Genomic DNA, 12,142 nt, shown 5'->3' on the forward strand with positions numbered 1-12,142 from the left:
CTCAGGCCTAAACCTTTCTTTGTTCACACCATCTAAAGGAAACATTTCTCAGGCCTAAACCTTTTTTGTTCATACCATCTAAAGAAAACATTTCTCAGGCCTAAACCTTTTTTGTTCATACCATCTAAAGAAAACATTTCTCAGGCCTAAACCGTTTTTGTTCACACCATCTAAAGGAAACATTTCTCAGGCCTACACCTTCTTTGTTCATACCATCTAAAGGAAACATTTCTCAGGCCTAAACCTTTTTTGTTCACACCATCTAAAGAAAACATTTCTCAGGCCTAAACCTTTTTTGTTCATACCATCTAAAGGAAACATTTCTCAGGCTAAACCGTTTTTGTTCACACCATCTAAAGGAAACATTTCTCAGGCCTAAACCGTTTTTGTTCATGCCATCTAAAGGAAACCTTTCTCAGGCTAAACCGTTTTTGTTCATACCATCTAAAGGAAACATTTCTCAGGTCTAAACCGTTTTTGTTCATACCATCTAAAGAAAACATTTCTCAAGCCTAAACCTTTTTGTTCATACCATCTAAAGGAAACATTTCTCAGGTCTAAACCTTTTTTGTTCACACCATCTAAAGGAAACATTTCTTAGACCTAAACCTTTTTTGTTCATACCATCTAAAGAAAACATTTCTCAGGCCTACACCTTTTTTGTTCATCTTACTATAAATAGGGGAATGTTGTATCTATGTATCTTGCATGTATATAAAGGCTCCGTCAGTTTTGATCCAAATGTCGCCAAATTCATACGGGAGATCGGGGAATATACCGAGACGGTAATGCACAAATTTGGTTGAAAACGGTCAAGAATTGGCTGCAAAAACAGTGAAAATATGGGTAAAAACGGGTTTTTTTATATGAAAATCGGTTGACAGCCTACGCGTCACTGCAGCTGGCCGGCAGCGCGTCGGCGCCGCGTGCGTAATGCGCACTACGCCAATGCTCGCGTAAACGGCGCAGAGCAACGCGACTTGCGAGCCAGAGACCAGTGGACATGATAATACGGAAAGAAGGAAAAATAAAGGACAAAAAGGTACATGGACGGGTCACGGGATTATGATAACGGGTGAACACGTCCGCAGACACGCTATGAGAGGACGTAATAATACGGGAAACACAACAAGAAGCGGTACTATAAAGAAAAATTAAATTAAAATGAGGACAAAAAAGGTACGAGTAATAGGCCAACGGGTTAAAGTAAATAAATGATGTACCTTTTCAATAATTCTACCTGTTCAGTAATTCTTCCTGTTATAGTGAACACTCCCATTTACTCACTCACCCGCTAGTCTTACTATAAATAGGGAAATGTTGTATGTATGTATCTATGTATCTATGTATCTACATTTAAAATAGACTTGGTGATTTATTAAAGCATTATTTACAATATTGTTTCATGCAAGCCAGCCGAAGCCGACCTACACTCGTCAGAATATGCTTATCACTGGAAACTGATTTCTATTTCTAGCGGAATGCTCACGCCGCGAAGTGGCGACGGCGAGCGCGAAGCGCGATCACCGAGCGTAAAACGCGCGGAGCTAGTGCTAGATCTTTAGACAGTTTAACGCGGCTGTGTACTCTAGCCATTGTTTCTTTCTCAAAATTAAGTTTTTATGATATGTTTGTACCTTGTTATGTTTTTTATAAATACAAGGAATGAAAATCCAGATTTGTAAACTCCAACTGCAATATTTTAAGGATTTTATTTCACTATTCCACTCGTGTTTGAAATTGAAAAGGAAAGAAAATCTTTGTTGTACCAGCAAGGTACACGCGCGCAACAACTCATCGCGTTGCGTATCGCGCAATTTGTTAACGCACAAATACGCGACGCATACGCGACACTTATCTGCGTGCGCGGCGCATCTTATGGAAACACCACGGAAGCACTGATTTCACAAAAACCTAGTGGTCAAATGGCTCCGTTTTAGCTGATAAAATGTGGGTTTTTCAAGTTCTTTCCCCGATTTAAATATCAAGTTATGAATGGATTTCGCTCAAACTTCTCAAGGGGTTGTGGATTTACCCGATGTTCACGTAATATAAGTTACAAAACGAAAACTGTCGCATTCTCCTGTGAGATTCGATGAAAGTGCAAAATGTGACCACTTTAAACTTCAACGGCCATTATTTCAATGTTCATTTTCTCGGTAAAATGACGATTTAGGTACACGATAACTCAATAAATACAGCATCTATAGGTAAGCAAATATGATCATCGTAAAAAGCATGATCGACTCCCGAACCGGTTTTCTCATTTTTTTACCTTTTGGTCTATTACCGATTTTGGGCATCATTTTGTGCAAATAGGCGTTTTGAATTTTAAAAAGTTCATTTTGATGCCTTATATGGTCAATATCTCAAAAAATAAGGCCAATATCAAAAAAATAAAAAACCGTTTTTGGAATGGAGCCTCAAGATTGAGCTAAAAACAAAATAAAATATTTTGGAAAGAGTGTTTTTTGTTATGATGTACCTAACAAATATTGCCAAAAACTCACTTTTTGTGATTTTCTTCAAAATTGTTGTTTTTATCCCAAATCTGTATTTATATTAAGATTTATTGATGTCTTGCCTTCATAAAAATGTATACTTTTTTATATGTTTTGCGCGAATAATTACAAAGTTATTACACTTTTACTACATGCATGTCTGAGAGTACACAGCCACCTTAATTGGCATACATTTACGGTCAAAAATGGTTACATCTATATATAAATAAAAGGAAAGTTGCCCATCTTGTGCGCGAGTGTTCTCCGAATTGCCTAGACTTTCGGCTTTGATTTAGTGGTGTATTGATCGGGTACATATTGCCATTTTTCCATCGGACAAAAAAAAAAAAAAAATTGGTGGTAACTAAGAGAATAACATAAAAAACTGTCGTGTTGCTATGCAAAATCGTTCGCAGTGGCATTGTGGGTAATAAGGACACTGTGAACCGCGTAATAATATTTCCATTAAAAAAACCATACGCAGAGCAACATTATTGCCCCGTTTTCTGCCAACTGCGAGGTGGCCAAGAAATGATTCAGGCTATCTAGATGCACAACAGCGCATAATTTAATAATGATCTTACGAGCTTTTTGTCCCTCAGATCTACGCGCCCCATTTACCGCCACTGCATCAAGGTTGGCAGCCAAGAAATTAAGGCTACGACGCGTGAATCAGTCTTTGCGTCATCACTAAAGTAACGTAGGAAACAGTGGTCTGGTAGTCTAGAGTGGTGATAGTGCCTGCGTGGAGACCCGGGGTGCAGACAGTCAGTGTACAATTTCATTATTTATTCTAGGCCTATGAATCGTCCGGAGATTGAGGAACGGGAAATGCATTGCACTTTATTTGGTTGAAAACGGTCAACAAATATGGTTAAAACCGGGATTTTTTTCCCGGGCCTTTTTATTGTCAAAACTCAGTGGTAGCGCGTACCGTAACTAACTGGCAGCGCGTTGGTGTTAGTGCGTTGGCGTACAAGGGATGTGACTCGCACGCACGGGGCGCATATGCATTTCCGTGCCAGAGAAATAGAAAAGAAAAGAAAGTAGGACAAAACTGAAAAGGTAGGCCTACTATGGATGGGTAAATAAATCTATATAAATAAAATATGCATAGGCCAACTTTCGGTGCCAGAAAAGGAGAGACAGTAGGACAAAAAAGGGGTACTGGGTTTGGTTAAGAGATTACCAAAATGATAAAAATCGTAAGGATACGGGAGGAAGGAAGGAACCTAAAAAATGAAAGAATAAATATATAAATAAATAAATAATTCATGAAAAAAGGAAGCTAAAATAATGAGAACAGAATTAAATACAAACGGGAAATCACAAGCTATAACTTAATAAGCAGGAAATATGAAAAATGGGAACAAAATAATAGAAAAAAAACTTAAAGCTAAAAGGACAAATGTAAGTAAGGGTAGATTTATAAAATAATGCATGGGAACGGGGTTCAATAAATAAATAACATGGAAACGTAAAATCACAAGCTAAGCAGCATATATCTATTGGAACAAAATAGATTTATGTAGAAGAAACTGAAAAGAAAGAAAGAATAAAATGAATAAAAAAAAAAGAAAAGAAAGGAAGACAAAACTGAAGATACGGGTATTATACGGGTTATTAAATGAAACGGGAGCAAAATAAAGAAGGAAAGAAAGAAACTAATCAGGAAACGTAAGAAAAAAAGCTAAAATTAAAAACTAATCAGGAAATATAAGAAAAATGAAGCCAAAATAATGAAAACAGAATTAAATAAATAACATGGAAACGGGAAATCACAAGTTAAGCAGCATAAAAAGAAGCTAAAAGGGAAACGTAAGAAAGGACAGATTTAGAAAATAATGGGAATGCGGTTAGGCCTAAATAAATAAATAACATGGAAACGGAAAATCCCAAGCTAAATAGCAATTTTTTAATGGGAACAAACTAGACCCATGTAGAAGAAACTGAAAAGAAAGAAAGAAAGAAAGAAGCTAAATGGAAATGCAAGAAGGAACAGGTTTAGAAAAATACAATTTACCTTTTCAATGATTCTACCTTTTCAGTAATTCCTCCTGTTTTAGTGATCGCTCCCATTTACTCATCTAGCGGGGACCCGCGCGAAGCGCGGGTATCCCGCTAGTAACATAAAATAAGCAGTTCAAGTTCATGAAGACAGTCAATACTTGATATATTGATCAGTTGTAGTTGATCAAGAGATGCTTCTTCCTGTGTCTACAAGTGAATGAGCTAATAAACACTTGTAGACACAGGAAGAAGCATCTCTTGATCAACTACAACTGATCAATATATCAAGTATTGACTGTCTTCATGAACTTGAACTGCTTATATTATGTTATGTAACCATTTTGACCGTAAATGTATGCCAATTAAACTGTCTAAAGATCTAGCACTAGCTCCGCGCGTTTTACGCTCGGTGATCGCGCTTCGCGCTCGCCGTCGCCACTTCGCGGCGTGAGCATTCCGCTAGAAATAGAAATCAGTTTCCAGTGATAAGCATAGACATACCACCTAGACCTATTACTGCCCATCCTTTACCACAGCTGGAGGTGAAGCCCCGTATCCAAGGTGATATTGACGGATTGACGGGGTTACTAGGCGCGGAGAAATATCGCATACATGTTTGACGCGCTCGTTTGCGTGATTACTGCACCGTTATCGCCGCGTCAAATGCAACATGTTCCATAGACGCGAACATGTCTGCTTGTTTGCGTCCGGGTATGCGTCCTTGTCAAATTCGTTGCTAAGCAGTGTCTGCTTCACTACGCGAGTCAAAGTTATTGGTCTAGGTTCTCGTTTGTCTGGGGTGATAAGCATATTCTGACGAGTGTAGGTCGGCTTCGGCTGGCTTGCATGAAACAATATTGTAAATAATGCTTTAATAAATCACCAAGTCTATTTTAAATGTATTCCAGCTCCCTTCTTGGTTGAGCACTTTACTGTGGATGATTTACCTTACTTGGATTTATTTATTTATCTATGTATCTATGTATCTATGTATGTATCGCTATAAAGGCTCCGTCAGTTTCGATCCAAATGTCGCCAAATTCATACGGGAGATCGAGGAATATACGGGAACGTGTTTAAACTTTATTTGGTTGAAAACGGTCAAGAATTAGCTCCAAAAACAGTGAAAATATGGGTAAAAACGGGGTTTTTGTTATGAAAATCGGTTACCAGCCTACGCGTCACTGCAGCTGGCCGGCAGCGCGTCGGCGCCGCGTGCGTAATGCGGGCGTAATGCGCATTGCGCAAATGCGCGCGTAAACGGCGCAGAGCCACACGACTTGCGAGCCAGAGATCAGTGGGCATGATAATACGGAAAGAAGGAAAAATAAAGGACAAAAAGGTACATGGACGGGTCACGGGATACCGGGTGAACACGTCCGCAGACACGCTATGAGAGGACGTAATAAATACGGGAAAAGATGTGTGTTGTAGGCCTATAAACAACATGAAGCGGTACTATAAAGAAAAATTAAATTAACATGGGGACAAAAAGGTACGAGTAATTAGGCCAACGGGTTAAAGTAACTAAATGAAACGGGAACGAAACAAAGACGGAAAGAAACTAATCAGGAATTGTAAGAAAAAAAGAAGCTAAAATAATGAGAACAGAACTTAAGTAAAAAACATGGAAACGGGAAATCACAAACAGCAAACAAAAAAAAGATGCTAAAAGGGATATGTAAGAAAGAACAGATTTAGAAAATAATGATTCAATGATTCTACCTGTTCAGTATTTCTTCCTGTTATAGTGAACGCTCCCATTAGAAAATAATGATTCAATGATTCTACCTGTTCAGTATTTCTTCCTGTTATAGTGAACGCTCCCATTTACTCATCTAGCGGGGACCCGCGCGAAGCGCGGGTATCCCGCTAGTCTATAACAAATTACCGAGTTGCAAAACTTTTCGGGATAAAAACTCGAACGGTGGTGATGCAACTGCAAATTTCACTCTTGCAAACCGAATCATTCACCGAGTTACGCTGCATATTCACCTCATTTTTAAAAATCTTAGTGATTAAAGTCTAAAAATGAGCAGAAATAGTTTTTAAAATATCCAGGGACCTCAAAATAGTGGGCATCAGTTACCATGTCCGCCTAACAACTACATCGCGTCAAACAAAAAAATATCAACACGCCGCGTCAAACAACAAAACGCGTATCATTTAGTTCGCGACATTGCGTCAACACGCTGCCTCTAAAGCAAGTGGGAATATTAAGCACGGGAAAAAATCAAAATGAGTGAGGGGAGTGCATGGGTGCCATGGGTTCAGGTTTGTTCATACTACCGCCGCATTTGCGATGCGTTGCTTTGCCATGTGGTGCGTTGCCGCACTGCAAACTACTGCATTGCGATATCGCAATGAAGTTAAATACATTTTAACTTGGAAATGCGACGAGTTGCGTTGAGTTGCGGCAAAAAGTAATCGATATGCCTATATCGGCATCGCAAAGCAACGCATCGCAAATGCGGTGGTAGTATGAACGAACCTGTAGTGATATTATTTAACAATCCGCGATGCATGGGTGACCATCAAACTATAGCCGTTGTGAATTTTTTGAGCATAGGACCCCGTGATAGGACCTACTTATAATACTGACTTAAAAATTGCACATACGTTTCATATTCACAAAAAGAAGTACCCGGTACTAAAACCATGATACTAGGGAAGAGGCAGATCGGAGAAGAGGGATGTGAGCTAGGGGGGGGGGGGGAAGAACGGGAGGATAGGGGACAACATGGGGAGGGGGCACAAAGAAGTTGATTAAAATGAATTAAATGAAACGACTGATCAATCGGTGATAAAATTGGTAAAGTTGGTAAAATTGTTCCCAATAAAACTCGGAGGGTGGTGATGCATTTGGAAAATTGCATTTATTTACGAACCGCGAAAGACGGGTGACCGCTAGTACCATCTAAAAGAAACATTTCTCAGACCTAAACCTTTTTTGTTCATACCATCTAAAAGAAACATTTCTCAGACCTAAACTCTTTACTGGGGTATATGAAAAAGAATAGAGTTTTTCTTCAGATGCCAAAATCTCAATTTTGACGGATGAAGCGACAATGCGGGCTCCGGATCACCCATCTTTGTTTTCGGTGCCAATATGTAGGCCTACATCAAAATAGTATGTAGGCTTAAATCATAGATGTAGGCCTTCTGAGTATTTCAATATGTTTTCAAAACCCCTTTGTCACTTTCTTTCAAGCTTTAGTAGGCCTAGTATAGACGAATCTCACGAGCCAAGTCATGGTCAGGATTTGGTCGGCCATGACTGGGTCTCCCCGCTGCACCAAACAGGTGTTGTGACTGCCCAATTGGGTGAATTAAAGCCGCTTAAAAATCGATGTTATATTGTATTGTGTTGTAAACTTTCATCATTCTTTTGTCTACGTGTAGCACGTGTGATGGAATGCAGTTTAAAATTCCCCCAAGACCGAATCATTTCACATTTTGGGTGTATTATAGCCGACGGGGACCCAGTTATGGCTGCCAGTGAGGTATAGGAATGCGTGAAATGAGATTCGTCTATAGGACTTCTTTTAATTTTCGCTATTGCAGACTATAATAGTACTCGAGAATCCTTGACTATCTGACTTTTAAGAGGCCTAGAACATGTGACAATTATAACTGCAGGTGTTTTCAATTGGGAGGTTCTTCCATGGTTTCATATCAGCTGTGAGTATTTCTCAGCATCACCGTTGAGTGAAACCATGGTTGAATTTGCTCATATTGTCGTCGGAAAGAAGAAGAAACAGCCTGGATATGGATCTCATGCAGTGTGTCTTTTAAAGTTATCGGTTTTGGTCGCGTGGTTTCCCATTGTTCAGTGTGGCTATAAACTGCAAAAGCTCTGAATTTGTAAGACATTTAGAGTGTTCTGGCGTTTACAGTGTTCATCAAATCATTAGGCGTATATGCGTAAATCACAAAAATATTTTGATATGGTAAGATTTTTCATGGATATTCAGCAGAATCAAGAATATTCAACAGCTTAATGGATATTCAACAGACTTACGAATATTCAGCGGACTCATGAATATTCAACAACTTCATGGATTTCCAACATGCTCATGATTTTCAGCAGACTCATGAATATTCAATAGCCTCATGAATACTGATATGCCAGAAAATGCTATCTAAATTTTAATGATGATAGCAATGCATGCCATAATAAAATGGTATCCTCAGATGATGGCAATGCAGTAATGGTAGAATAAGACGCTATCTACTAATGACAGCAATGCAAGAATAAAACGCTATCTAGGCCTACTGGTGATAGCATTACAGTAATGCTATAATAAAATGCTATCTACTGATGATAGCAATGCTAGAATAAAACGCTATCAACAGCTGATGATATCAATGCAGTAATGGTAGAATAAGATGCTATCTATACTGATGACGGCATTGCCAGAATAAAATGCTATCTACTGATGATAACAATGCAGTATATGGTAGAATAAGATGCTATCTACTGATGATAGCAATGCAGTAATGGTAGAATAAGATGCTATCTACTGATGATAGCAATACCAGAATAAAATGCTATCTACTGATGATTGCAATGCAGTATATGGTAGAATAAGATGCTATCTACTGATGATAGCAATACCAGAATAAAATGCTATCTACTGATGATTGCAATGCAGTAATGATAAAATAAGATGATATCTACTGATGACGGCAATGCCAGAATAAAATGTTATCTACTGATGATAGCAATGTAGGCCTAGTAATGGTAGAATAAGATGCTATCTATAAAACGCTATCAACAGCTGATGATAGCAATGCAGTAATGGTAGAATAAGATGCTATCTATACTGATGACGGCATTGCCAGAATAAAATGCTATCTACTGATGATAACAATGCAGTATATGGTAGAATAAGATGCTATCTACTGATGATAGCAATGCAGTAATGGTAGAATAAGATGCTATCTACTGATGATAGCAATACCAGAATAAAATGCTATCTACTGATGATTGCAATGCAGTATATGGTAGAATAAGATGCTATCTACTGATGATAGCAATACCAGAATAAAATGCTATCTACTGATGATTGCAATGCAGTAATGATAAAATAAGATGATATCTACTGATGACGGCATTGCCAGAATAAAATACTATCTACTGATGATAACAACGCAGTAATGGTAGAATAAGATGCTATCTACTGATGATAGCAATGCCAGAATAAAATGCTATCTACTGATGATATTAACTGATGATAGCAATGCAGTAATAGTAGATGCTATCTACTGATGACGGCATTGCCAGAATAAAATGCTATCTACTGATGATAGCAATGCAGTAATGATAGAATAAGATGCTACTCTATACTGATGATAGCAATGCCAGAATAAAATGATATCTACTGATGATAGCAATGCAGTAATGGTAGAATACGACGCTATCTACTGATGACGGCATTGCCAGAATAAAATGCTATCTACTGCATGATAGCAATGCAGTAAAGGTAGAATAAGATGCTATCTACTGATGACGGACGGCATTGCCAGAATAAGATGCTATCTACTGATGATAGCAATACAGTAATGGTAGAATAAGATGCTATCTACTGATGACGGCATTGCCAGAATAAGATGCTATCTACTGATGATAGCAATGCAGTAATGGTAGATTAAGATGCTATCTACTGATGACGGCATTGCCAGAATAAAATGCTATCTACTGATGATAGCAATGCAGTAATGATAGAATAAGATGCTACTCTATACTGATGATAGCAATGCCAGAATAAAATGCTATCTACTGATGATAACAATGCAGTAATGGTAGAATACGACGCTATCTACTGATGACGGCATTGCCAGAATAAAATGCTATCTACTGCATGATAGCAATGCAGTAAAGGTAGAATAAGATGCTATCTACTGATGACGGACGGCAATGCCAGAATAAAATGCTATCTACTGATGATAGCAATACAGTAATGGTAGAATAAGATGCTATCTACTGATGACGGCATTGCCAGAATAAGATGCTATCTACTGATGATAGCAATGCAGTAATGGTAGATTAAGATGCTACTCTATACTGATGATAGCAATGCCAGAATAAAATGCTATCTACTGATGATAACAATGCAGTAATGGTAGAATACGACGCTATCTACTGATGACGGCATTGCCAGAATAAAATGCTATCTACTGCATGATATCAATGCAGTAAAGGTAGAATAAGATGCTATCTACTGATGACGGACGGCAATGCCAGAATAAAATGCTATCTACTGATGATAGCAATACAGTAAAGGTAGAATAAGATGCTATCTACTGATGACGGCATTGCCAGAATAAAATGCTATCTACTGATGATAGCAATGCCAGAATAAAATGCTTTGTCACAACGGTATGCAGGGTCATTGAATGATGGTGATAAACTAGCTGATCATACTGATTTCAGTGAGAGGTCAGTTATCACAGTCGAGCATCACAGTTGACATGCCATATTGTCAAAATGAAGTTTAAAATGCTGAGAAGCTATAACCTTTGCTGATCACCAATGTTGGAGTAATCTATTGCCATTCTATTTCCAGTAATGACGTAAAATCGATAATATATTCCTACCAGATATTTAAGTTCTTACTTTGACCCCCGCCCACCCATCTGAAAGGAAAAAATGCGTAGTTCTGTTTAAATATGTACACATTTGATAAACACTTTTATTTGGGCGTAAAAATGCGCGTTTTTTGCGCAGTGAACCCAATGTGCATTGAACTTTCCCGGGCAACTTTCACTTCAAATAGCGGAATGGCCTAAATTTTTCGCGCGCTGCAAAATCTGGCATAATGCTCACTGAGTATTTTCTTTTCTTTGCCCTCCCTCGACAAAAAGTCCTGGCACGCCCCGGGCACGCCACTAGAAATTAACTGCAAAATGCTCAAGTTCAATTGGGCCTTCATATTGAACATTTTTACCCCGGCATTTTACACAATAATACCGTAGTGTAAAAAGCTGAGACGAATGTTTTGTCTCAGGTGCCCACCAAATGGCTCAGTTCATTTGCCGTCCTTTTTCCAATGACTGAAGGGAGGGGGCAGGCGTGTAGCAAGCGGGGCGTGGACAGGGTGGACGAAGTCAATGGGCCCCGAGGGTTCAGGGGCCCCGAGCACAATTTAGCCAAAATTAAATAAGGGCTGATAATGGAGAGCAGGGCCGGATTTTCCATTGGGCCAGATGGACCCAAAATTGCCATGCATCTTTCTTTTAACCATGCGCGTATTTGGGGGGGCTTTGAGGCGCCAGCCCCCGGGGTCAAAGCAGGGGGCGGCAAAATCGAAGGGCGGCAAAAGAGGGCGGCGGAAGAAGGGGCGGCAAAAAGAATTAGCCCTAGTACCAGTAAAGAAAAAGGGCGGAAAATGTGAAAAATTGTACTATACATCAACATGATCAAAATGTGTTGCTATAAATCCTTTTTTTTTTTTTTTTTTTTGCTCTTCACTTTTTCAAACGGCCGTAAAAAAAATGGGGCAACCTTTTCGGGCTGCTGAGGAAGGGGCGGAAAAAAAATCGTAAATCGCGCATTCAAATATCAAAATTCATGTTGATCTGGGACGAAAATCAGTCTGAAATTGAATTTTTTCACGTGTTTTGCGTAA

The sequence above is a fragment of the Amphiura filiformis genome, chromosome 8, assembly GCF_039555335.1.
Source record: "Amphiura filiformis chromosome 8, Afil_fr2py, whole genome shotgun sequence".
NCBI classification, from domain to species: domain Eukaryota; kingdom Metazoa; phylum Echinodermata; class Ophiuroidea; order Amphilepidida; family Amphiuridae; genus Amphiura; species Amphiura filiformis.